The following is a 24200-nucleotide window of genomic DNA, read 5'->3' as shown; positions in this document are numbered from 1 at the left end:
AGAACCTAAACACAAGTCCATAACTGACATTTACTGAGGCTGGGGTGGGTGGAAGTTAGAGGTTCCCACATAGTACTTGGAATACATTGAAATTGCTCATTGGGTTTGCTGTTGTAAAAGTTACTTGGCCTCACTCCCCACTTCTCTGTCTCATTCTCTAGTACAAGACTCTCCTCACTTCTTGCTATCTTAATCTGTGTTTTAATTGTCCTCCTCATGCTTTCATCTGGGCTGCCAGGAATACAGGAAGTTGCATCTCTTGTGGAGGGCAATTCCTCTCTCTTCGCTCCCTCTCCCTTGCCACATGAGGCTACAACCAAGGTTCCTCTTCTTCCTCAAGCAATAGATCTTTCATGTTTCTCAAAACAAAAGAAAACAAAAGCCCCAAAACAACAACAACAACAACAAAACCAATTGCCCAAGGGGTGAATTGTGTTATTCCTCTAGAATAAAGAAGAGTAACCATAGAGAAGTCTTGTTGATTAAACAACATTCATCATTCCTGCTACACGTGGCCACTGCTATGTGGCCCAGACCCCTTTCTCATCTCTGCTGTGGGTATTTTGCATGTACTTAGCACTTGCGTGACCAGGCTCCTTTCTGCCTTAGCATTGCCGTCTTCTCTGCTTCTGGGAATACCGTGGGAGGCCGCAGTTAAGTCTTGAGATGATGACCAAACCAGGCCCTGACTTGTGCCTCCTTAAAAGTCCGAATAACCTAACAAAAGGTTTAGGATGGGAAAAGTTAAGTAGCACTGAGAAAGGATCTGTGCTGTGTTGTGTGCTCACCTATGTGACTTCCCACACGCTTGCTAAAGAAATGAGAACAATTCGGTTGGGGTAATAAGTTCATGGCTGGTCCTTGCTGCCCTAGTACAGCCCATAAATTACTTTCAGTTTGCTGTATTTGTACTGGCATCAGCCATTTGGCGTCATGAGGAACTCGTGGTTGTTTAACTAGACACAGGTGTATTGCTTCTCCTATTATCACTATTTATATGGCCTTAGTGCTTTGAATAAACTTAGCACTGTTGGACATCCTCCTCAGTGCTCCTCCTGCCCCCATCTCTTTGCTTCTCGAGTTCTTTTCTTCATCCTCTTACCCTCACGTTCCTGGTCGATTTATCGCGCTGGCCGCGACAAATACCCTACCACCACTCTCTTGTAGCTAAATTTTCTAGAAGTCATATTTTACGTTAAGTCCCTCTGGGAGGGTCACTTGATGCTCTGGATTAGGTTATGTGACATGTGCCTTTAACCCGTGCTGTTCCTTCCCATGGGAAGTGTCACATTTCACTGTAATGATCTGTCTGCTCTCCAAGGGCAGGGGCTGTCGTCCTCTTTGCCACTGTGAACTGTGTCAAGTACAGTCTCTGATACATTATAAAAGTCTAAACACATCTGCCATATAAATGAAAAACAAGTTCATGACTCTTTTCTGAGAAGCTCAGAGGAATCTTCATTGTCCTTCTCTACCAATTTGGGACCAGGACTGCCAGTCATTCAGATAGACCATACTTGCCTCCCAAACTGGACAATTTCTAAGATTCTTACCCATCTCTGCTGTACTGATATTCTGTGATCTTAGGTCATTTTTTTTCTTTTTAAAAAAATAAAACAAACATAAAACACTGTTATTTCTTACAGTTTCCAAGAAGAGTCAAAACAAACTTAGTCTTCCCAGTTAGATTGCATCCTTTTTCTAGAACATCTTAATTTAAGGTAGGCACTAAGAAATAACTAAATTTCTAGGATGGTTATTTAGTAAATCCATGTCTCATGAATCCTCTATCACATTTGCCTACTATCAAGTTCATTTATATCCTATTTTACTTTGACTCATTTGATTTAATTATACTTGAAATATTCTCTTATCAACTTGATCTTTCAGAGTATTCCTCTCATGCAACAAAGTTATTTTTTACCAGCTTAAGGATAAAAGAACTACAACTCCATTTATCCTTCCAAAAACCTTTGATGAGTTATTTTAAAATTGACTCAGTTGATATTTATAAAGTATTATAATATCATAGTGACATACATTCTCTTCAACAAATTATATCAAAGTTACTTATTATTTTAAGCATTTTTTATATAATGAAGATAATTTAAAACTCTTTAGATCACAGAAGTATTTCAGATGACTATCTCTTGTGAGCCTCACAGTCACCTCTATCAATAGGGGAGAATAGTACTTTTTTCCCTATTTTACAGAGAACAGCATGGGAATATGGACCTTTAATGCAAGGCAAACATTTATAATTTTCTCTTTTTGACTTTGAGGAAATATGTGACATTTCACAGTTTGAAATATATGATATTTCCATACAGATATCACATGAAAAATAAAAAAAACTAAAATAAACTTAAGAGAATATAATTGTGTTAAGCACATTTTCATAAGAACAAAAACTTTTGGGCATAATAGCCAAGCACATGCAGTGCAAATGTACTGAAGACTTTTAAGTTGCTTTATCGAGTTAATCATTTAACTAAAGTGGTAAAGGGGCACCTGGGTGGCTCAGTGGGTTAAGCCTCTGCTTTCAGCTCAGGTCATGATCTCAGGGTCCTGGGATCGAGCCCTGCAGGGAGCCTGCTTCCCTCCCTCCTCTGCCTGCTGTTCTGCCTACTTGTGATCTCTCTCTCTGTCTGTCAAATAAATAAATAAATAAAATCTTTAGAAAAAAATAAGGTAGTAAAATTGTGAAGTGACTTTCCTATTTAAAGCAGATGTTATCAACCTTTTGTAAACAGAACGTTCAGTTAAGGAAATCCATTTTAAAACACTATAAAAAATAAGGATTTGCAGCATCTCAAACTCTAGAATTCCATAGGATTTTAGAGCAAAAAGGATCTTTCAGATTTGCTAGTACTATGAAATGTCACAGAACTGAAGTATTCGAATGGCACTTAGAGATGCTCTAGCCTCGGAGTCATGTTTGGGTCCTGATGCATGAGGAAATTTTCATCAATCCTTAAAACATGGAAAAAAATCTAGTAATTTTTTCATAAACTCAATTATATGCTATCACATTTTTTTTCTGTAATATTTTGATGGTTCCATGTTTTTAAAATTGATATTTTTGGTTTTTATTTAGAGAACTAGAGATTGGCAACCCTTTCTCTGCTTCCCCCTTCTTCCTTTGGGTGTGTGTTAGGGAATTTCATGAGTCTATGGTATCAAGTCTAAGGGATATTTGCTGCTTCTCATGTCTCCTGAATACAGACAGGTGAGCTGTGAGCCAGAGGTGGTAGATGACTTGCTCTAGGTCATTATTTGGAACCACATATACCGATGTCCCGACCAGGTCTGCCCCAGTTCCCTGTGTCACCTCAGAATGTATGGGCTAGCTGCCTTTCTTCTGTGCCAATTCCAACAGCCCATCAAAATTCTACTCACTAATTCATAGGCATTAAAAAGTTAAAAATCTATCCCTTTTATCAAGTACTTTCCCTTCTCTTAATTATCGAATCACAGCAGACTCAATTGATTAATAACCCTTGTTACATGTATTTCCAGCTTCTTGATAAGTCCATCCAGGTACTACAGTGCACACGAAGGAAAGTTTATTTAAAAATTATTAGAGCATTTAAAATGAAGGTAAGTAAAATGGAGCCAGTCTCAACAGGAGAATTGTGGGAAATTCATGAGGGGGAAATTACTTTCAATGGTAATTTTAAGTAGACTCACTCTCCAGCATTGAGCCTACAGAAGACAGCATCTTAAATACAAATTTTATCCTTGGATGGCAGAAAAACTGTTAAGCAGCTGGAGTCCAGGCAGGAGAATGGCCTTGAGTCGGGTGGAATTCCAAAGCACGCTATAAAAACAGGTGACTGATATTTTTATTTATATCATTTATCTTGAAAGGGAGGCAAGCAAATATTTAAAAAAGAAAGTCAATAATTTTCTTTTTATTTGTTCAGACAAATGAAAAGGTCAGTAACCAAACTCCTGATGTGATGTGCTCCCGGGAGACAGGACCACTCCAGTGATTTTTTTTAGCTTTGCAATTACTGCCGGTCTGCAAAGAGCACACACATTTACATAATATGGAGCAGTGTGTTACCAATACAACAAAATGCAGGATGCTACAGCTGGAGCTGGCAAAATTAGCTGGACCTATGGGGGAATGAACTCTTTTAGCCTGTACTAAGTGTTCCCAGGACGCCAGAAAGTAGACATTTTGGAGGTTGATGGTAGGAAGAGATTTTTCCTGTGATGCCTACCATTTCTGCAGATGGTACGTACAAGCAGGCAGCAAGAAGTTAGAAGCAAGCCCTTATCTTGAATTGACATGCTCATAGCTGACAAATCATTTCCAGTGAGGATCTCTGAGCATCTCTGGGATAAAGCGCTTGTTGCACAGGTCGGGGGCATGAGGCTGTCAAGGAGCATGCTTAAAGAAAGCCACTCAGGTCGGAAGTGGCTCAAGTGAAATGGAAACTGATGTCATGTGACTCCAGGTTCATCCTCTCTTGCCTCACTCCAAATCAGACACACCTGTTTATTACTCAGTGTCTTAGGAAGTGTTTGCCTTTCGAAGTGTACCGTGCAAGCGTATTCAGTTTATCTGAGAGATGATCGTTACCTTCTTCTGAATTCCATCATGACTGTGTGCTCTTACACATTGCGTCTTGGAGCAGAAATCCTGCAGAGGAGGGTGTGAAGTTAAGTAATGGCCCCAAATCCAGCCCAGATCCAACCCCATGATTTGGCAATTGTGCCTCTAGGCTTCTAGCTGAGTTTCCCAGCACAACCTGTTCCTTCTCAAAGCTGTTTTTACAAGAGAGGATAGTCACAGTAGCCTTGTCTAACCCCCAGAGGGCTGAACAGACAAGTGAGTGCCAAGAACTAAATTAATATCCCCAATATTAGAGTCCTCATGCATCTCCATGAATAAATCCAATGGCTTACCCCTGTGGCCAGCTCAGCTTCTCCAGCATGGAGGGTTTGCCCTTTCTCTTCTTCTGGCCCACCTTGAGCCGTGTCTGCAAATTTCCTGAGTTCTGTTCCCTTGTGAGCTTGCCTTTTACTTTTTGGTGTCTTATCAACTTCTAGGGAGATCTCTTTCACTCTCTTGTTTGACTAATGATACTGTGACCTTGGAAGCTGACTTTTATTCTATTTCATTCCAATTTTAAAACATGTGAATGAAGTTCAGCATTTATCTCCCCAATCTCTCAAGATGTATGCCTCCTTGTTCTGCTTTGTGATTGTCCCGAGTTCCGGAGCAAATCTTGACAAGGGTAAAGATCTTGAGAGAGACAAAGAGCTCAGCCACAGACTCTTGATTTAAGATCTATTCAGTTATGAGTGCCTTGATTTCAGAGAGTCCATCTCTGAAATCAGAGATGGCAGAGTGGAGCAAAAATAATATGAGGCCTGGAAGGGGAGCTTGGAGCTGCCTCCCAGCTTCATGGCTGACTCTGCTCTGTAACACTGGGCAACACGCTTCTCTGTGAGCCTGGTAAGTAAGATGATGTCTAAATGACCATCTCAGGCTGCAGCCATCTGGGGTTCTCCATTATCCTTAAGTCTAGAGTAGCAGAAGTGTTCCATCTGAATTCTTGACAGGTAGGTGACTATTGCTTCTTGGTGTCTATGGGCAGCAGGCTACATACACATACAAGCAAAGAACTCTCTATTATGTTTTTGGAGAAGACTAGGTTCTTGGAGCATCTTGGCAAATCTTAGAGAGAGGTACCTAATCCTGACCCTAAAGGTTTAGAAAGACTCGTCAGTTATGTTCTCATCTATTTTCTGGTTATTGGCTAGTTATGGAGTAGCAGGCATCTTAATTTTACATTAATGAGTCATTAATTACAATTAACTGGTTCCATAGCAGCGAGTGACTATTAGCTATTTTTTTCAGATGATTTTATTTATGTGATATAATAATTAAATGGTTTTTTTTAATTTATTTTCAGCATAACAGTATTCATTGTTTTTGTACCACACCCAGTGCTCCATGCAATCCTTGCCCTCTCTAATACCCACCACCTGGTTCCCCCAACCTCCCATCCTGTGCCCCTTTAAACCCCTCAGATTGTTTTTCAGAGTCCATAGTCTCTCATGGAGGACAAGGGGAGTTAGAGAGGAGAAGGGAGTTGGGGGAAATTGGAAGGGGAGGTGAACCATGAGAGACTATTAGCTTTTAAAAAAAAGATTTTAGTTATCTGAGAGAAAGAGAGAGAGAGAAAACATGAGTGGGGAAGAGAGGGAGAAGCAGACTGGGAGGCTGACACAGGGCTAGATCCCAGAACCCTGGGATCAGGACCTGAGTCGAAGGCAGCCACTTAATCCACAGAGCCACGCAGGTGCCCTGATTATTAACTTTTTTTTTATTTTTATTTTTTTTTAATTTTTTTTTCAGCATAACAGTATTCATTATTTTTGCACCACACCCAGTGCTCCATGCAATCCGTGCCCTCTACAATACCCATCACCTGGTGCCCCCAACCTCCCACCCCCCACCCCTTCAAAATTCTCAGATCGTTTTTCAGAGTCCATAGTCTCTCATGGTTCACCTCCCCTTCCAATTTCCCTCAACTCCCTTCTCCTCTCCATCTCCCCTTGTCCTCCATGCTATTTGTTATGCTCCACAAATAAGTGAAACCATATGATAATTGACTCTCTCTGCTTGACTTATTTCACTCAGCATAATCTCTTCCAGTCTCGTCCATGTTGTTACAAAACTTGGGGATTCATCCTTTCTTTCTTTCTTTTTTTTTTTTTTACAGCTTTATAAACATATATTTTTATCCCCAGGGGTACAGGTCTGCAAATCGCCAGGTTTACACACTTCACAACACTCACCATAGCACATACCCTCCCCGATATCCATAACCCCACCCCCTCTCCCAACCCCCTCCCCCCATCAACCCTCAGTTTGTTTTGTGAGATTAAGAGTCACTTATGGTTTGTCTCCCTCCCAATCCCATCTTGTTTCATTTACTCTTCTCCTACCCCCTCGACCCCCCATGTTGCATCTCCTCTCCCTCATATCAGGGAGATCATATGATAGTTGTCTTTCTCCGATTGACTTATTTCGCTAAGCATGATACCCTCTAGTTCCATCCACGTCGTCGCAAATGGCAAGATTTCATTTCTTTTGATGGCTGCATAGTATTCCATTGTGTATATATACCACATCTTCTTTATCCATTCGTCTGTTGATGGACATCTAGGTTCTTTCCATAGTTTGGCTATTGTAGACATTGCTGCTGTAAACATTCGGGTGCATGTGCCCCTTCGGATCACTATGTTTGTATCTTTAGGGTAAATACCCAGCAGTGCAATTGCAGGGTCATAGGGTAGTTCTATTTTCAACATTTTGAGGAACCTCCATGCTGTTTTCCAGAGTGGTTGCACCAGCTTGCATTCCCACCAACAGTGGAGGAGGGTTCCCCTTTCTCCGCATCCTCGCCAGCATCTGTCATTTCCTGACTTGTTAATTTTAGCCATTCTGACTGGTGTGAGGTGATATCTCATGGTGGTTTTGATTTGTATTTCCCTGATGCCGAGTGATATGGAGCACTTTTTCATGTGTCTGTTGGCCATCTGGATGTCTTCTTTGCAGAAATGTCTGTTCATGTCCTCTGCCCATTTCTTGATTGGATTATTTGTTCTTTGGGTGTTGAGTTTGCTAAGTTCTTTATAGATTTTGGACACTAGCCCTTTATCTGATATGTCATTTGCAAATATCTTCTCCCATTCTGTCAGTTGTCTTTTGGTTTTGTTCACTGTTTCCTTTGCTGTGCAAAAGCTTTTGATCTTGATAAAATCCCAAAAGTTCATTTTTGCCCTTGCTTCCCTTGCCTTTGGTGATGTTCCTAGGAAGATGTTGCTGCGGCTGACGTCGAAGAGGTTGCTGCCTGTGTTCTCCTCGAGGATTTTGATGGATTCCTTTCTCACATTGAGATCCTTCATCCATTATGAGTCTATTTTCGTGTGTGGTGTAAGGAAATGATCCAATTTCATTTTTCTGCATGTGGCTGTCCAATTTTCCCAACACCATTTATTGAAGAGGCTGTCTTTGTTCCATTGGATATTCTTTCCTGCTTTGTCGAAGATGAGTTGACCATAGAGTTGAGGGTCCATTTCTGGGCTCTCTATTCTGTTCCATTGATCTATGTGTCTGTTTTTGTGCCAGTACCATGCTGTCTTGATGATGACAGCTTTGTAATAGAGCTTGAAGTCCGGAATTGTGATGCCACCAACTTTGGCTTTCTTTTTCAATGTTCCTTTGGCTATTCGAGGTCTTTTCTGGTTCCATATAAATTTTAGGATTATTTGTTCCATTTCTTTGAAAAACATGGATGGTACTTTGATAGGAATTGCATTAAATGTGTAGATTGCTTTAGGTAGCATAGACATTTTCACAATATTTATTCTTCCAATCCAGGAGCATGGAACATTTTTCCATTTCTTTGTGTCTTCCTCAATTTCTTTCATGAGTACTTCATAGTTTTCTGAGTATAGATTCTTAGTCTCTTTGGTTAGGTTTATTCCTAGGTATCTTATAGTTTTGGGTGCAATTGTAAATGGGATGGACTCCTTAATTTCTCTTTCTTCTGTCTTGTTGTTGGTGTAGAGAAATGCAACTGATTTCTGTGCATTGATTTTATATCCTGACACTTTACTGAATTCCTGTACAAGTTCTAGCAGTTTTGGGGTGGAGTCTTTTGGGTTTTCCACATAGAGTATCATATCATCTGCGAAGAGTGATAGTTTGACTTCTTCTTTGCCGATTTGGATGCCTTTAATTTCCTTTTGTTGTCTGATTGCTGAGGCTAGGACTTCTAGTACTATGTTGAATAGCAGTGGTGATAACGGACATCCCTGCCGTGTTCCTGACCTTAGCGGAAAAGCTTTCAGTTTTTCTCCATTGAGAATGATATTTGCGGTGGGTTTTTCATAGATGGCTTTGATAATATTGAGGTATGTGCCATCTATCCCTACACTTTGAAGAGTTCTGATCAGGAAGGGATGCTGTACTTTGTCAAATGCTTTTTCAGCATCTATGGAGAGTATCATATGGTTCTTGTTCTTTCTTTTATTAATGTGTTGTATCACATTGATTGATTTGCGGATGTTGAACCAGCCTTGCAGCCCTGGAATAAATCCCACTTGGTCGTGGTGAATAATCCTTTTAATGTACTGTTGAATCCTATTGGCTAGTATTTTGGCGAGAATTTTTGCATCTGTGTTCATCAAGGATATTGGTCTGTAGTTCTCTTTTTTGTTGGGATCCTTGTCTGGTTTTGGGATCAAGGTGATGCTGGCCTCATAAAATGAGTTTGGAAGTTTTCCTTCTATTGCTATTTTTTGGAACAGTTTCAGGAGAATAGGAATTAGTTCTTCTTTAAATGTTTGGTAGAATTCCCCCGGGAAGCCGTCTGGCCCTGGGCTTTTGTTTGTTTGGAGATTTTTGATGACTGTTTCAATCTCCTTACTGGTTATGGGTCTGTTCAGGCTTTCTATTTCTTCCTGGTTCAGGTGTGGTAGTTTATATGTCTCTAGGAATGCATCCATTTCTTCCAGATTGTCAAATTTGTTGGCGTAGAGTTGCTCATAGTATGTTCTTATAATTGTCTGTATTTCTTTGGTGTTCGTTGTGATCTCTCCTCTTTCATTCATGATTTTATTTATTTGGGTCCTCTCTCTTTTCTTTTTGATAAGTCTGGCCAGGGGTTTATCAATCTTATTAATTCTTTCAAAGAACCAGCTCCTAGTTTCGTTGATTTGTTCTATTGTTTTTTTTGGTTTCTATTTCATTGATTTCTGCTCTGATCTTTATGATTTCTCTTCTCCTGCTGTGTTTAGGGTTTCTTTCTTGTTCTTTCTCCAGCTCCTTTAGGTGTAGGGTTAGGTTGTGTACCTGAGACCTTTCTTGTTTCTTGAGAAAGGCTTGTACCGCTATATATTTTCCTCTCAGGACTGCCTTTGTTGTGTCCCACAGATTCTGAACTGTTGTGTTTTCATTATCATTTGTTTCCATAAATTTTTCAATTCTTCTTTGATTTCCTGGTTGACCCATTCATTCTTTAGAAGGATGCTGTTTAGTCTCCATGTATTTGGGTTCTTTCCAAATTTCCTCTTGTGATTGAGTTCTAGCTTTAGAGCATTGTGGTCTGAAAATATGCAGGGAATGATCCCAATCTTTTGATACCGGTTGAGACTTGATTTAGGACCAAGAATGTGATCTATTCTGGAGAATGTTCCATGTGCACTAGAGAAGAATGTGTATTCTGTTGCTTTGGGATGAAATGTTCTGAATATATCTGTGATGTCCATCTGGTCCAGTGTGTCATTTAAGGCCTTGATTTCCTTGTTGATCTTTTGCTTGGATGATCTGTCCATTTCAGTGAGGGGAGTGTTAAAATCCCCTACTATTATTGTATTCTTGTCGATGTGTTTCTTTGATTTTGTTATTAATTGGTTTATATAGTTGGCTGCTCCCACGTTAGGGGCATAGATATTTAAAATTGTTAGATCTTCTTGTTGGACAGTTCCATTGAGTATGATATAGTGTCCTTCCTCATCTCTTATTATAATCTTTGGCTTAAAATCTAATTGATCTGATATAAGGATTGCCACTCCTGCTTTCTTCTGATGACCATTAGCATGGTAAATTCTTTTCCACCCCCTCACTTTAAACCTGGAGGTGTCTTCGGGTTTAAGATGAGTTTCTTGTAGGCAACATATAGATGGTTTTTGTTTTTTTATCCATTCTGATACCCTGTGTCTTTTGATTGGGGCATTTATCCCATTAACATTCAGGGTAAGTATTGAGAGATATGAATTTAGTGCCATTGTATTGCCTGTAAGGTGACTTATTTTATATTGTCTCTGTTTCTTTCTGATCTACTACTTTGAGGGTCTCTCTTTGCTTAGAGGACCCCTTTCAATATTTCCTGTAGAGCTGGTTTGGTATTTGCAAATTCTTTCAGTTTTTGTTTGTCCTGGAAGCTTTTAATCTCTCCTTCTATTTTCAATGATAGCCTAGCTGGATATAGTATTCTTGGCTGCATGTTTTTCTCATTTAGTACTCTGAATATATCATGCCAGCTCTTTCTGGCCTGCCAGGTCTCTGTGGATAAGTCTGCTGCCAATCGAATATTTTTACCATTGTACGTTACAGACTTCTTTTCCCGGGCTGCTTTCAGGATCTTTTCTTTGTCACTAAGACTTGTCAATTTTACTATTAGGTGACGGGGTGTGGACCTATTCTTATTGATTTTGAGGGGGGGTTCTCTGAACCTCCTGGATTTTGATGCTTGTTCCCTTTGCCATATTGGGGAAATTCTCTCCATTAATTCTCTCCAATATACCTTCTGCTCCCCTCTCTGTTTCCTCTTCTTCTGGAATCCCAATTATTATAATGTTTCGTCTTTGGTGTCACTTATCTCTTGAATTCTCCCTCGTGGTCCAGTAGCTGTTTGTCCCTCTTTTGCTCAGCTTCTTTATTCTCTGTCATTTGGTCTTCTATATCGCTAATTCTTTCTTCTGCCTCATTTATCCTAGCAGTGAGAGCCTCCATTTTGATTGCACCTCATTAATAGCTTTTTTGATTTCAACTTGGTTAGATTTTAGTTCTTTTATTTCTCCAGAAAGGGCTTTTATATCTCCCGAGAGGGTTGCTTTAATATCTTCCATGCCTTTTTCAAGCCCGGCTAGAACCTTGAGAATCATCATTCTGAACTCTATATCTGACATATTACCAATGTCTGTATTGATTAGGTCCCTAGCCTTTGGTACTGCCTCTTGTTCTTTTTTTTGTTGTGAATTTTTCCGCCTTGTCATTTTGTCCAGATAAGAGTTTATGAAGGAGCAAGTAAAATACTAAAAGGGTGGCAACAACCCCAGGAAAATATGCTTTAGCCAAATCAGAAGAGATCCCGAATTGTGAGGGGGGAGAAAGGGGATAAAAAGGGGTTCAGAAAGAAAGAAAAAAAAAACTATTAAAAAAAAGAAAGCCGATAAAGAAAAAATATAAAAAGAGGAAAAAATATATATATATTAGATAAACTATTTAAAAAACGTTAAAAAAAGAAAACGGTAAAAGTTAAAAAAATTTAGCAGAAGAAGAGAAAAAGAAAAAAAAATTGAAAAGAAAAAAAAATTAAATTAACTGCAAGGCTAAAAAATCATGGGGAGAAAGCCATGAGTTCCGTGCTTTGCTTTCTTCTCCTCTGGAATTCCGCCGTTCTCCTTGGTAGGTGAACTTGGTCCTGACTGGGTTTCCCATAGATCTTCTGGGGGAGGGGCCCGTTGTAGTGATTCTCAAGAGTCTTTGCCCCAGGCGGAGTTGCACCGCCCTTACCCGGGGCCGCGCTGAGTAATCCGCTCGGGTTCGCTTTCGGGAGCTTTTGTTCCCTGAGCGCTTTCCGTAGAGTCCGGAGGACGGGAATAAAGATGGCGGCCTCCCGGTCTCCGGCCCGGAGGAGCCGAGAGCCCGGGGCCCCACTCCTCAGTGCGCCCTCAGAGAACAGCACCAAATGACTCCCGTCACCCTGGCCTCCGGCCGCGCTCCAAGCTGACCGAGCCTGCGACCGGTTCAAGGCAACCCGGAGCTGAGAGTCACTCCTCGGCTCTGTCTCTGCAGCCGGCCTCCCCGTTCCAATACCGGTAAGCTCTGCGACACTGAGACACCCCCGATCCTTCTGCGATCCTGCGGGACCTGAGGCCGCGCTTACCCCGCCTGGGCTTCACCCCAGTTAAGCCTCTGGAGCGATGTCCCTCAGCGGAACAGACTTTTAAAAGTCCTGATTTTGCTCCGTTGCTCCGCCGCTCGCCGGGAGTCGGCCCCTCCCCCCGCGGTCTATCTTCCCGTCGCTTTGGATTCACTTCTCCGCCAGTCCTACCTTGCAGAAAGTGGTTGATTTTCTGTTTCTGGAATTGCTGTTCTTCTTCTCTTCAATCTCCCGTTGGATTTGTAGGTGTTTGCAATCTTTAGATAAGCTATTTAGCCGATCTCCCGCTACCCGAAGTAGTCTCAGCCTGCTACTTCTCCGCCATCTTGACTCCTCCCCCCCTGATTATTAACTTTTAAAGAAAGACTATTTTAGTTTAAGTAGTTCCCCCAGCTTTTCAGGCTAAAAAAGAATGGACTATATGAGATCTTTAGAGCAAAGCTCTCCGTGTCTCCAAACCATCCCGTTTTTTGAACTTTAGGACGGAACACATCCTCTAGATCAGGCCACTCAAACAACTTAGCCTTTTCTAAGAAGGCATCACAAAGATCAGGGAGTCAGATTTGGGGGTCAGGCTTCCTAGTCTTATTAGCTCTTGAATCTTGGATAAGTTCCATGTTTGGGTTGTTGGAAAATGTAGATGAGATAGAAGACACAAAAGAGCTTAGAAACTGTGAGTAGGTGTTCACCGCTATCTCTACTGATTGTGCAAAGTCATCTCTACCTGTCTTCTTGGGGACATTTAAGCAAGGACAACTTCTAAACCACTGCCAGTGTGACCTGGCATGGAGGTCATTCAATGACAGACATGAGGTGCATGGGGTGGGGTTATGGGTCACACACTGAAATTGCAGAGGAACCTTCTAAGAAGAAATGACTCACACTGACTCCTGAGGAGACATTGAGGAGGTGAGACCTCTCTTCTGGCACAGTTGAGGGGTAGAAAGGCTTTGATTCTCTCCCCCTCTGAGATTCTAGGTGAAGGAATCCTACTCTAAGGTATGTTAGAAACTTTCCTTCCATCTTCCTGTCTTTTCTGACTCCTTTAGGGGAAGACAGGACTCTGGTCATGTTAACAGCCCAGATGGCTAGAGGAGGTGGAGATGGGCTGATGGTGTACTTCCAGGCTGGACGACTAAACTCTCTCTGCTCTGGGTCCAGTTCAGCAGACCAGCTTCAAGTCATTCTTGTCTGTCCTTAGGCTAAGGCAAGAGATGATTTCTGCTCCAAAGAGCAGACATTGAGATGATGAAGAAACAAGACCATTTAAAAGTCCCAGCTCTGTCAGTCACCATGCACTCTGATGATGGCAAGGAATCCACCCAGGCCCCCCTGTTGTGTTTCTGCTGCTGTTTATTGGCCTGTCTCTCTGTCTACATCTTGCACTCTGGTTCCAGCCATCTTTAGGAACCAGTGGCATCTCCATTGCTGTTTCTTTCATTTTTTTTATTCTCTTCCCTCTTCTTCATTTTTTTTTGCTTCTTCATAACAGTAATGGGATTATTAGAATAGTCATTTGTTACTGTGATCATTAAGACCAGGCTCCTAGGGGCACCTGGGTGGCTCAGCTGGTTAAGCCTCTGCCTTCGGCTCAGGTCATGATCTCAGGGTCCTGGGATCGAGCCCTGCATTGGGCTCTCTGCTCAGCAGGGAGCCTGCTTCCCGCCCCCTCTCTCTGCCTGCCTCTCTGCCTCCTTGTGATCTCTGTCTCTCTGTCAGATAGATAAATTTAAAAAAAAAAAATCTTAAAAAAAAAAAAAAAAGACCAGGCTCCTATGTGGACAGAACTCCTGGATCATTGCCAATACAAAGAAACAATACCACCCATGCTGTGGTGGCCTGAAGAAGGGCTTCAGCGCCAGCCTGAGCAATCAGGGCAGGAAAGTCTTCAGCTTTGGTGGAAGTTAACCAGGCAGACTGACGGAGACAAAGGGGAATATGTTGACAAAGATTTCCTGATAGAGAAAAGTTCATATGCAGTCAGTGGCAGTAAAGTTGGGGGAAGTATTTGCTTTGTAATGGCTTCCCCTTTGTAGACTCTGTGCCTTTACTGGATAGGAGCAGATTCAGGCTATGGCTGGAGACTGAGAAGAGCCAGGTTGCCCTGAGGATGAAGAAAGGAGAAGCAATGGCTGAAAATTGTTTCCTTGAGACAGTGAATGTCTCCTTAACAAACCTAGACCCCAAGTTCTGAGACTGAGTTCTCACCAGCTGGGCCTATGCCACTATGACGAAATCATGAGTGAGAGATGAAGACCCAGGATGCAAACCACATACCAATTTAGCAAAAGGGCCCTCTCAGGATTGCCTCTAAGATCCTGAATGCAGAGAAATGACCCCATTTCCTGGCTTAATAATGCAAGTTTGGAAGTGCTGCCAGTGACCCATTCCATTTGTATTGATTGACTTAGTTGTGCAGGAGAATTGCTTTAGTGGGGATGGGGTGTTTTTAGGGAGCTGTGGAAGTCTTCATACTTTTGTCCCTCAGTTTTCCCACTCTGGGATACAAAGCCTTGCCTTTCAGAGGATGAGATGACCTTCAGGAAACCGAGCCCCAGAAAGACTTGACACAGTAGCTTCCATGGTGGGCTGTGCTAGGCGGTCAGGAGCCTTGCCTCTCTCTCACCAGCTGGGCTCTCGGGAGCATAGGAAAATGAGAATATTAAACCATATGATCTCTAAAACTCTTCTGAGATTGTGCATTCTGCTTTACTTTGAGGTATAATTGTTCATTGTCCCAGGGCAACTTCTGGTAGATAATAGGGTAGCAGTGGGCATCTGAGGGCACCATGGTGTGCCCAGAGGGGAATAATAGACAACAACAGGAGAACTACCAGGACAGGCTGCTTCTTTTTGGATGCTTAGTGTTCAGCTCGACCCCTCTAAGTAGTTTAGGGTCAGGTGTAGATGCCTGTGTCATCACAAACTCCCCTACACACCTACACTCTTTTGAGTCTGCCAGTTTCCTGCCTGGGTGTGCTTATAAACTTCAACTCTGCAGTAAGTTACTTTCTCCAGTGTGTGTCCCACCCAAGTGGGCAGCTTCCATGACAAGCTTTGACTTTCTTTCTTTTCCTTTCTCTTAAAAAATTCATATGCGTGGTCCTGCCCAGAACAGGCCAACTTCTGAGGGCGCCAGATCAGAAAACAGGGGACACAGAGTTTGAAAGGAAAACTCCTCTTTTATACATGGCTGAAACAATTTCATGGTGGAAGACATATATTTTACTGTCTACAAATAGTCATCTCAAACCTCAAAATGAGATCGTGTAAAGAGAAGAACTCAAGCAAAGTCAACACCCTGAAACTTACCTAGAATGCATAATCTTAGGAATAGTCATCTTCTGGATTAATTGTGAAATTATTATTCATATGTAACCAATGAAATGACCTTATAGGATTTTGATGCTATTCCCCCTTCTCAAAACAGAGACTAAAGTACAAAATGAGTATTTATTCCAGGAAAGCTTCCTAGTTTTAAAGAACAGTCTTGCTGTCTGGGTTTACTTCCCAGGTGGATGCTCAGGCTTCCTCTGACATGCTTGAACATTATGTATGAGCAATTTGGGTTGTAAAATCAGTTTGCAAATAAATGAATTTCAGAGATCTGTTTGACAAGAAGGCAAAATAGTGATCAAAGTGTTCAGTTGATTAGAAGGGGAATAGAAAGAATCAGGATATAAGAAGGAACAGGAATGAAGGGAAGGATGTCCAATGTGTATCTATATGATCAAACCTGCAACCAGACAGTGCCGAGGCCTCTGGAGGACAGACCTACTCCCTCCTTGTCTTTTGGGAGCCTGCGGGACTAACGAGGGCTGACGGAGGCTGTGCAGTGCTCCTCTCCTACCAAGTTCCTTCACTTCTCTTTCCCCCTTTCATCTCCTCAGCCATCTGCTAGGGAAGCAGGAACAGGATTGCGATTCCCATTTCACAGACTAGACAGAAGGGGAGGGACTTGTCCAAGGAAATGCAACCACTCCCCTTACTGTTCTCATCCGAGCTTTACCTTTCCCATAAGTGAAGTCCTTGTTTCGCTGCATCAGATCACTGGAGAAGTATCTCACTCATGGATGTGTGGCCTTTAGTGGTCCCTGTTCTAGACAAGACTTCCTCAGAAATCTCTCTCTAGGGGCACCTGGGTGGCTCGGTGGGTTAAACCTCTGCCTTTGGCTCAGGTCATGATCCCAGGAACCTGAGATCGGGCCCCGCATCAGGCTCTCTGCTCAGTGGGGAGCCTGCTTCCCCCTCTCTCTCTCTGCCTGCCTCTCTGCCTGCTTGTGATCTCTGTCAAATAAATAAATAAAAAATCTTTAAAAAAAAAAAAAAAGAAATCCCTCTCTAGAAACTCAATTCTGCCTCTCTGATGTTTGCTTGGCAATGGAAATATTGCTTGGAAGGTTGATTTCTTACAGGAAAGAAGGTGGGAGAGTGGACAGGACAAATGGAAGCTGCAATGGACACAGGTTACCTGGAATATCACTGAGCACCAGATGTACGATTATGTTGCCATGTGTCTGCTTGGCACTGGACAGCCTTCACTCTACCATGTTTGTGCTTGAACTTCAGCGATGGCCCCATCAAGCCACACGTGTCATCTGCTGCCTCTCAAATACACCCCGCACTTTTCTCATCATTTCTCCATAGTCAGCGGGTGTCAACTTAGTTGTTTCTTTGCTCTCTTCTTCCTTCTTTTTGGAACTTTATCCTGGACTAATTGTGATAACAGCCAACATTAATTGGAGTGAATGTATTAGTCTTCTATCGCTGCTATAATACAGTTCCATAAACCTCGTGACTTAAAACGATGCAAATTTATTATCTTCCAATTTTGTAGGTCAGAAGTGTGAAATGGGTCTATGCTGGACTCAAAGGTTTGGCTAGGACTGTGTTCCTTTGGAGGCTCTAGGGAAGAATCTGATTTCTTAACCCTTCTAGCTTTTAGAGACCATCACGTTCCTCGACTTGTGGTCTTCCTCCATATTCAAAGCCGGCAGTATGGGGCCAAACTTCTTCTCCTGCTACTTAAGTTTCTTCTCGTCACTCTCTGCACTCTCTCCTGTCATGCTGAGTCTTCCATGTTGGAAGCAAGACCTTCACCAGCTTGTTCCAATATAACCTCAAGGACTAAACATAATGGGCAGAGGCTCAGAGCACATGCCTCCTCCCCATGCCACTTCTTTGCCTATCCCCTCCTGGAGTGAGGCCTCCCAGCCTCTAGCACACTGAGTTACTTTTCCTACATCCTTGCAGGGTACAGATCCAAACACGCACACTTTAGGATGCCCTTTCTGGCTCTCTTCTGCTCCATGTCTGAGTGGTGTTTCTAAATGAGAGAATTCTCAACAGTATTTCTTTTTTTTTTTTTTTTTTTTTTTTTTTTTTAAAGATTTTATTTATTTATTTGACAGAGAGAAATCACAAGTAAGCAGAGAGGCAGGCAGAGAGAGAGGAGGAAGCAGGCTCCCTGCTGAGCAGAAAGCCCGATGCGGGGCTTGAACCCAGGACCTGGGATCATGACCTGAGCCGAAGGCAGCGGCTTAACCCACTGAGCCACCCAGGCGCCCCCTCAACAGTATTTCTAATTCTTTTCATCTTTTCATTTCTAATTCTTTTCATTCTTTTCATCATGATGAAAAGAATTAGATCCCTCATCAAAAAAGACTCCTGAACTCAGAATCGAGGGATGTCGGATGCAACGGGCCACTGATATGTCACAGAAATGCCCAGACGATTCCTCCCTAAAATTCATAGGCTCATATGTCCTGCTTGGCAACTGCCGCACTTGGGAGTCCTAGGCTGAACGTGAATTTTCTTCTGGAAAACTTTGAAGACAAACCCTAAGGAAAAGCAACTGTAAAAAATTCCCCCACCCCCTAACTTCCTTTCTGCTATTTTTAGATGAAGTTTTCATATCTCAGGGAAGATCTCATACAGGGGCTTTAGAATCAGAAAGCCTTGGGTTCAGACAGCAGGACAGCTGTTCCCCAAGTGTATTCTCAACAGCAGGTCACTTCCTCGCTTGTGCAGGGCCCCTGGGTGCAAACCTGCTGGCTGTTTAGTGCCTCACCTCAGCGGATGCTGCAGACAGAGAACACAAGGAGAATATCACCCCCTAGAGTTGTGCACTGCAGCGGCCCCATCTGTGCTGCCCTAAACTCCGAGATGTGGGTTTGACCCAGTGCCACCTGCGTGGGTTCTGGAGGCGGATTGACAGTGTTGTGTACTTCCAGGGCTCGGCATATATCGCGGTCACAGTCAACATTAGTTCCTGTCCTGGTTGGAAGCTGGCTCCTGGGATGTTCTCCTGCACGCTGGGCTGCACAACCACTTGTGAGAGGGTGTTTTAGGCCCTTTCAGTGCACGCAAACATGTAATTTGGCTCCTGATGGATGGGGGCTGATTATTGTTTACGATTGAGTGTTGTGCCTTCATCCGAGTGAACTCATTAGGCACAGAGAATGAGACAGGTGCTGCTCTCTGGAGCGTCAGCACCACACACAGCTTCTCTGCCCTGTCACTCTGGCTTGGGCACAGGGAAAGAGTGTTCCAGCGCACATACCACTGCCTGGGGGATCTCCCTGAATCTGGACTCGGAACACGTTGCCTACCCATTGCACTTATGTACTGTAGCAGAAAATAAGAGTCTGGCTCCATTTTTGCCATATATCCACTGAGACCGTTCAAGCTCTACTCCCCACACCTTGCCCCACAGCTGGACAAACTGAAAAGAAAGCCTGGCACACCGTCATTCTGTACCGGCAGAATATTCAGACCATGTGGCCCCTGGGCCTCATGCACAGGGGCCTTCATCCTGACCCCAGCCCCTAACTATGATATAAACCAAGCCACCTTCCCCACCCTTCACTTGAGCTATCCCTCAGCAGCTTGGGTGCCAGTCCTGCATGCCCTAAAAAGTTCCATTATATGAGTAATAAATCTTTTCTTACTATCTCGGTACAAGTATAACACCACCTGTCTCAATATCAGAACCAATTTTGAGTGGAAGGTTGGTTACATCTTCCATTGGACAACCACAAAACATTTACTTTGCCTTTAATGCTTGAATTTGGAGACAGCGAGGGTAGAAAGAAAATATTGGACAGAGGTTGGAAGATGTGATGGTCCTGTTTCAGCCAGTCATCAGCCATATGGTTTTTGTGAAATGGCTCACATGCTTTCACTTTTTTGAAATGGGCATTGAGGTTAATTAATGGGTAAAGACGTGGAAGTGCTTAACACATTAGGGCACCTGGGTGCCACAGGTGGTTAAGCACGTAACTCTTGATTTCAGATCAGGTCATGATCTCAGGGTTCTGAGATTGAGCCCCACGTCAGCTCTCCACACTGGGCATGGAGCCTGCTTAAGATTCTCTCTCTCCCCCTCTGTCTACCCTTCCTTCTCCTTCTCTTTCTTCCTCTCTAGAAAAATAAATAGATAAAACAAAGCGCTTAACCCTGTGTTCATATGTAGTACATGCTAGGTTCTGATGCTGATTCAGTGGGTCCTGACTTTCGCATGCTTACTTAACACAGTGCCTGGCACAGAGTAGGTGTCTTCTTTCCTTTTTACCTTCTCCTGCTGTTCCTTCACCACTACTAAGAAATTCAGCTATTGATCTTTACTTCTTGCTCAACTCCTCTCTCAGTGTCCTGCGCAAACGTGGCCCTGGGTTTCCTGCCTGAGAGTTAAACGCAGGCCCAGAGAAGGCGCTGGATTCCATGATGCTGAACAGCAGAGTGGGCCTGGGTTTGGAGAGCAGGGAGGGAGTATGAGAACTCTCCTGAGTTGTTAGCACCTGGGCTGGACAAGAAGGCCTTAGAACGATTATCAGCAAAGGCCATGTGAAAAGAGGAAACCAAATTTTTGGCTTTGAGGGAAAAATAGTGCTCCTCTTATGGCAGAGTAGAAGTGTATTGGTGAACCTACAAAATGCTTTTATGAAACAGCATTTTGGAAAGAGGGGGATGAGCAGCAAAGAGAGAAGAAATCACACTTTGGGGTGGACACGGGTGAGGAAGTGAGAGTCTTAAGTGAAAAGGCAGTGGTCAAGAAAGGACCCTGCGGTGTGTGTGTAGGATGGTGGATATGAAGCTCTCTACCGTTGAGGGGCTTGTCTGGAAGACTGCATTACGAGTCACAATGGCTAACACGATCTGCTTTTGCTATGAAGCCACAAAGCCACAAATGGGGATCTTTTTCTCTTTAGCTGAGTTTTGTCCTACACGTATGCCCAATTCATTGTTGTGGCTTTCAGAGAAAAGATTTGATAATCCTTGTGGTTGCCTGCAATCTAGGGTGAACTTTCTCTGACATCCTGGAGAACCCTTTCTTTCAGAGGAATGGTTCTATCTTCTGGTCAACTCCCCTTCATGAATAATAGAATTCTAGATCATCCGAGCCAGAGGAACCTTTCATATGATCCTGAAGGGTCCAACCACACTTACTACAGGTGAGGGGACCAGCATCTAATTAGGCTAATCCCCAAAATCATACCAGCTGTTAAGGATGGGCCTGCCTGCATTTTTCCTGTGTTGGACCACCAGTGACCATCTCTCAGTATCATGAGGAACATTATTATTCCACTCCTACATTTAAAGTGAACTTGAGTTTTTTTTTCTAAACTTTATCTGAGTCTCTGATAACATGTTTTGAAATTGATCCCACCTGACTCTGTGGCCTTCCATCAAATCTTAAAATTACAGGACAAGAAAATGGTGATAAAGCCTTCACATCCTGTGCAGTGCACACATTCTCTTTCCAACATTTTAGATCAGGAAACATCTAGTTTTCTTTAGCAATTCCAGTGACAAGAGCCAATACAGACTCTGAGTCACTCTGCTTTCTCTTACTCATTTTTTAGCACAGTACCCTCCGCCCGAGCCAGTTTATCCGTCCTTCATTTTTATCTTCTTCCAAACTTAAATCCTTTTTTCTTTGGCCAGAAACATTTTTCTCAAAAAACAAAAACAAAAACAAAACAAGCAACAACAACAAAACAGAAAGAAAAGAAAAAAAAAACATTTTCTCAGTTCCTCATCTTTCTTGACCCTGTTCTGTTGGTTTGTCACCCATTGTTCATGTCTTTTTTTTTTTTTTAAGATTTTATTTATTTGAGAGAGAGACAGTGAGAGAGAGCATGAAAGGGGAGAAGGCCAGAGGGAGAAGCAGACTCCCTGAGGAGCTGGGAGGCTGATGCGGGACTGGATCCCCGGGCTCTGGGATCATGACCTGAGCCAAAGGCAGTTGCTTAACCAACTGAGCCACCCAGGTGCCCTGTTATGTCTTTTTAAAATTGAAGTTTATTGCAGAGCTTGGTCAACCGGTTTTAAGAACAGTCTCACCTACCTTTTTGGCTTCATCGGGATGATGAGTGACTGTAATATTATGTCTTCCGTGTCATAGCACCTCGTGGAAGGGACGCAGCGCAGGTGGTATGGCTTCGGATGATGAAACCGTTGGCTGAGTGAGACTTCTTCATTCCTAGGCATCCACGCAACTGGCAAGGGACAGATTTGGGCCTGGCACATTGATCTATATCATTTGAGCTCAGTTTTGTTTTTGACAACATGATGTGTGTTCTTTCCATTAAGGCAGTGTCTTGGTGACAAGAGGGTCGCCAGGGCATTTGGGGGAATGTGGGATAGTTCTCTGTGTCCCTAAAATCAGCCCAATGCCCTCATCTCTTTCCTCATTCCTTGTTTCTGATAGCCTCCTTGTATCATATGTGATTTTATTTTTTATATTTTGTCCAGTTTGGGTACTCATTCCCTTCCTCTCGCCCTGACTTCGTATCTGGCCTAGATCTCTTGGGATGGAAGCACGGTTTTTCCCAGATTGTGCATAGCTTCCCAAATTCATGACAGCCATTCGCCTTTGATTTCCACACTGGAATCATGCCTGTGAAATGTGACCAAAATGTTCCTAGGTAATTTCTCAGTTTCAGACTAATTCCAATCATGTTGAAACAAAACAGACTTGTGAGATATAAGCTCAGTTTTTAGATTCTGACAACTGGCATTTTTCCATCCTGTTCTAGAGTTAGCGGTGATTTGAGGGAGGGATGGGAAAGCGTAGGCAGCTCTTGGCAGCTGGCACACTGGGGGGGGCAGTGAATGGGTAGAAAGACCAGGGACCCCGCTCTCTGACCCGCAGCATCATTGCCGGTGAGCCAGGCACACCCCCATTGATCTGCCATTCTGCCCTGCACTGATCAGAGCACCTGTGAAGTGCCTTTCACGGTTCTGGAAACACTGGAGGTCAGCAACAAATGGCGATTTCTTCTTTTACGACAAATGAGATCAGGCATGAAAAATGCTGTGTAAACTTCAAAGATCCCATTATTACTGTTAGTAACTTCTTTCTTGGGTGCCTAGAGTTTCACTCCTTAATTAGGAGCCACTCCCTTAGCCTTTTTGGAATAACATTCAATCACAAAGGTGGCCTTTGATCTCCCTGAATAGGTCACACCCAGTATCTTAAATACAGTTATAATCTCCGACTAATCATAGTATAAATGCTGACAGCTGGTAGCCTAGAAGGGGTGGGTATAAGCCAGTATCCTGACCCACCACTTCAGTGTCTTTATTCCTGGATGGGCCAGATAAGTGTGAGACAGAGCTCTGACTTTCCCCTTTTGGGAGTCTTCTTGTGAAACCAGCCATTCTGGTCTAAGGAGCTATGCTGTCCTACCTAATCCCCAGGGTGTAGGCAAAGCACAGACAATAGAAGTCAGCATAGTATTTAAAAGCAGGAACCCTGGAATCAGACAGGTGGGCTGATTCAAGTCCAAGATCAGCCATTCTACTGCTCTATGTAAGCGATACGTTACTTCATCACTATGTATCCCGCTTCTTTGGTTTACAAAAGGGAGGCCATATTGCCTGCTCATTAGGTTGTGGGAGATGGAAAGAGATAATGTGTGTGATGCACTTGTCACGGAGTGTGTGTTGCTAAAGGAATGTTCCTTTCCTTTCCAGGCTTTCTGCTCATCCGCTGATGTCGGCTTTATCGTGACGACCCTTTTCCTTCCCAGAGCAGGGAATTTCTGCCTCCCCAATCCCAAACAGTGAGTATTTCCACTCAGATGGTTTCACAGCCTGCCTTAAAGGCCAAAAAGGACATATTCTTCCTATGCTTATTCATTCATTTGTGATACAGTGAGAAAGCTTCTGTAATGGTCTAGCAAACGCAAAATGAGAAATCATCGCGGTTCAACTGTGTTCCCTCTTGTTTGCCCATTTAATCCAGGTTCCTCCCTATGAGTTTCTGCTCTAGCTCGGAGATTTCTTTCTGTTTATAGATGTATCTTGTTGAGTCTCCAAAATGAGAAGAAAAAAACCCCCGAAAACAAAGAAGAAAACCATTTACATGTTATGATTTATTGTCAAAATGGTTATGGTGGTGAGTGGAGATTCCCTCTAGTTTATGAATAATATATTTACACTATTATGTCTCCTGGTGAATTTATAAGATTAATGTTCAGAAGAGAGACTCTAAGT

General features: G+C 42.9%; 1 long non-coding RNA gene across 1 annotated transcript in view; it reads left to right on the top strand.

The window, feature by feature from the left end:
- The window catches only part of LOC125109382 (uncharacterized), a 75512-nt gene that overhangs the window by 17602 nt on the left and 33710 nt on the right, over positions 1 to 24200 (top strand). The window contains exon 2 of the long non-coding RNA XR_007130210.1: positions 23679 to 23767. This is a non-coding gene — a long non-coding RNA (uncharacterized LOC125109382). The remainder of the gene's footprint in view (positions 1 to 23678; positions 23768 to 24200) is intronic.

Source organism: Lutra lutra, chromosome 9 (assembly GCF_902655055.1).
Source record: "Lutra lutra chromosome 9, mLutLut1.2, whole genome shotgun sequence".
Classification (NCBI taxonomy): Eukaryota; Metazoa; Chordata; class Mammalia; order Carnivora; family Mustelidae; genus Lutra; species Lutra lutra.
The sequence above is the reverse complement of the archived record's forward strand: the minus strand, read 5'-3'. Positions and strand labels throughout refer to the sequence as shown.